General features: G+C 39.3%; 1 protein-coding gene across 2 annotated transcripts in view; it reads left to right on the top strand.

The window, feature by feature from the left end:
• Positions 1-398: 398 nt before the first annotated feature.
• Positions 399-4,002, top strand: part of LOC107036149 — a 24,316-nt gene continuing 20,712 nt past the window's right edge. For both annotated transcript variants that reach the window (XM_015253895.2, XM_015253896.1), the window contains exon 1: positions 399-607. The gene's annotated coding sequence lies outside the window, so the exon portion shown is untranslated. The remainder of the gene's footprint in view (positions 608-4,002) is intronic.

Below are 4,002 nucleotides of genomic sequence, written 5' to 3'. Positions count from 1 at the left end.
GGGGGGGGGGGGGGGGGGGGGGGGAAGGACTAGTCCTGTGATGGTGACGGTGAATTTTTCCCTTTTTTTCATAGTCGTTTGCCTTATAGCAATGGCTTATACTATAAAACCGATTGGTAGTGGGGAACCGGGATAACCCCGCGCATGCGCAATTGTAAGGCAACATGGTGAACGTTTTGGTCGGACTCTCACTCACGGGCTGTTTCACGGGAACGGCTGGTCGGTATCCACCAATCGACCATCGAACTTTTCCGGATAAATTACGAGTACATTTGTCCAAACTTGTAACTATATTTGGAGTATCGAATGGTCGATAACACTAAAGTGCATTTTTAGGGAATTTAATTTAAATTGTGCAGACAAACGTGATTTTCCCGCGCAAATAATTTGAATTTTTCAATCACTTTTACCGCGGAAATAGTAGTTTGTAAGTGTATTACCATTAATCCGTAGATTTTTTGTATGAAAAAGTGCGGAAACAGAAAGTATAACAAGGAAGGATTATGGACGAATGGGAAATAACTGGGTGGATAAAGCGTATGTGACATTCAAGTTGGACCATATTGGAGTTCCGTGACGACGCAATTGAGCCGCTGTCATTCGATTGGTATGTCAATTTTGATAATGCGATAACGGTTCAATGGTAAATTATAAATCGTGAGGCTACTGTGAATTAATGCAGTGGTATTTCAGTGGTGGTAAAGAGAAGTCAGTTTCTCGTGGGCTTCTTTTTTTTATTGAAAAAGTACAAGTCGACCTACGCGCCTGGGATAACCAGTTTCTTCCACTCGTTGAAATCTCCGTGGAAATGTATATACATGTATATGGAGAGGCTGGAGAGAGATACGGGCATACGGCTGTTAAAGGGTTCCATACGGTCTCTCTGTTATTTTATAAATTTACCGATGAAACTCGCGACAAATTATAAGTTTTGAACAGTTACTGGTTTCCCAGTGAAATTCATAAAAATAGGTAACAATTTACCGTTGTCGGACTAATTAAATTTTCATCTCGGTGTCGGTTTCTGGCGTTTTTAGTGGATATTAAGTTGACGACGAATTTATGAAACGGGAATCGTGTTTTCTCAAGACGTCGAGAAACTCGGCTTTTGCCTAGAAGAGAACTTATCATCGCCTTTATGTTCAGCACATGCACGGAGGAGGCGAGTGAAAGCCCTCTCCCAATGGAAATTCTTCCAAATCCAGCCAAATGCCTCTGCACGATGCGCTAGAATCTTTCTCTCATATTTTATCATTATTCTCGATTCCTTCTCGGGCTACCTTCCTTTTCTGTTTCTACCCCCGGCTTTTGTTCCTTTTTGGACCTCTATCGATATTGATTTCTCGATTTTATGATGACGTCGGGAATGCCGATTTTTTTTTTTTTTCGAGGATAAAGTATACTGAATTTGCAGAGGTTTGTTGCACTGCGAAAAGAGATGCGAAAACAAGAGAGGTGTGGCGGAATAGCCAGGCTAAAGGCGGTTTGTGGCTGTGTGTTGTGCGAACTGGTGCCTTCGTCCTCGACAGCCTTCGCATTCTTCGTGCAAGTGAAAGCCCCAGCGAGAGATGAGACGCCGTTGTCGTCGCGCGAGGATAAAACACGTCATTATAATTTTTCTTTTTCTCACATTCTTGATGATTATTTTCTATTGATAAATAATGACATTTAGGAGTATCGGTTTTGGAGAGCAGCGAGTGGGTCTCACTGACCTCATTCGAAAAACGAAAATGGACGTGATGTTATGGTTAGGTTTTTTTCCGATGTTTATGGTAATTTTTTATCCGAGTTGTTCTATCGGAAGTGAGAGTTTGATTGATTCGTGAAAGCATTCTTGATTATGACATTTAGAAATTTGGGAATGACAAACTGATTGTGGAATGGCTTCTATACAAAAAATTGTTGAATTATTCAGTCGAGAGGAGGTGAGACAGAATGAGATGAATTTAATAAAGATCTATGCAAATCTCGAATCATCCCTTTACATAGGGAATTCTGAATGAATCATTAAAAAATCTGAATGATTTCCCAAACGAAACTGATGTTTTCGACCATATGTTTTCAAATTGTTAAAATACTTTTGGGCCATTCCTCCTCAGGTGCGTTAGAGCATTCGAAACGTAGTGCAATTTTGATTACTTGATTTTTTAAGTTTTACTGCTGCTGACCTAAACATCGCCCAAAAGTATTTTAACGATCTGAATGATTTCCGAAATGATGCATTATGATTAAGATAATAATGCACTACCACATCTGTTGTAGCATCAGAAGATTCTTCATCTCAATTGTTGCTGAACGAAAAAATTCCGAAATTTAATTGACCGAAATGATTGAGACATTTTTCCCACCAGCAGTTTGAAACAGTTTCACCCGGTATGTCCGACTCATACCTTACCTTAGTTACTTTTCTATCCCAACACATTCCCCACTATTCCATCGAAAAACGCGATATCTCGAAACATACAGAAACGGTGTATATAACGTGCCCGTCTCTTTCTCTCCGTTCACAAAACCCCCTCGTACTCCTGCGCTCACCCAACTTGGGTTCATATTATTACGAAATCGCTCAAGTTATATAAAAACGCCTCGGGTGTCTTGCGCGCACCTCCGTAATTGATATACACCAACGGTTTTTTCTTCTCGTCTCCTTCTCGACCACGCACGTACGCAGAAATGAAAGAATAGGCTAAATTGTCCAGTGTCAAAATTGATGACAGCATTCACAGCAATCACTCACGTATTTCTGTGGTTATAATTTCATATGAATCATGAAATTGGAGAAAATAAGAAATCAACGGGCACCAGACGGTCTTCTAAGACAACTTTTACAATCTAACAGTTAATAAATCTGAGCGGCGGTTTTTTATGTCTCTGGAAAGGTCACACACTCGTCAGAGAAAAAAATTATGCATCGATGATTGTAAAAAAAGTACTGTCGAATGTGCAATTAAAATGACGTTACGGAAAAACAAATAAAGAGGTCAAAGTTAAGATTCAGCGAAACATATTTTCTCCGTTTGGCTTTCGTTCGAGTGTTTTTCAGAGCAGATATAATTGAAAGAAAAAGAAAAGAAAGGGAGTAAATTATTTTTCTATTGAAATGTCAGAATGAAAACACTGAATACATTCTGTTGTGAAGTGGTAGTAACCAATTGACAAATCAATTCTTCTCGTCGTGTTGTACGGAAAAGAAAATTTTATTTTTCAATCAAGGATAAACCACTTTCTTGAATTAACAATATGCAAATTCTTGATTTTAAAATAGACATTCTTCATTAATAACAATTATTCTTCACTCGAAAAGAAAATATACTTGAACCTAGTATGATATTCTTATTCAATAATTTTTCTTTCTGCATAAATACTGAATTTCATTAATTATGCACGATATTGCGATAAAATGTCAGCTGAAATTTTTCATTGGAGATTTCGTCAGCTGCAGAAAAGGTCTCTTGCCTTTTCCTTCTCGAAAAACTCGTTCCAAAGATAAATGCATAATTACCAAAAATGTCAAAGTTGACTTATGAGTTCTCTATTTCTCCATCTGTGAAATAGAATAAAAGATTGGATAGATAATGGCGTTCGCTTCGCAAAGAAATGCAGAAAGTGAAGGAAAGATTCGAGACACGAGAGACGTTATAACAAACGGGAGAGGATAAAAGCGACAGCGATAGAGAATAAAGATACGTCGAAACGGCGGCGCGGCGGAGAGGGGACGGGGCGGGAGGAGGGGAAAGTGTAGCAACTGGTAATTCCTTTCTTAAGGCTAATTATGCAAGGCGTAAGGCCCCGGAGTGTAGAAACGAGAGCTCCATAGCTGTTATCTTCCTGTTCTATATACGTGCGCATTCTTAGAGAAGGGGAGACTTCATTCGTTTCCTGAAAAATTCGATTTTCATCGAAGGACAAGAATTTTTGGAACAACTGATTCCTCAATGTCCTTCGACGCGTACACAGATTTTACATTAAGGTATTTACGGCGTGATGGGGGGGGGGGGGGGG

This window comes from Diachasma alloeum, unplaced genomic scaffold, assembly GCF_001412515.2.
Source record: "Diachasma alloeum isolate Michigan unplaced genomic scaffold, Dall2.0 Dall_scaffold_00206, whole genome shotgun sequence".
Lineage (NCBI taxonomy): Eukaryota > Metazoa > Arthropoda > Insecta > Hymenoptera > Braconidae > Diachasma > Diachasma alloeum.
Note: the sequence above shows the minus strand (reverse complement) of the source record. Positions and strands in the feature narration are given on the sequence as shown.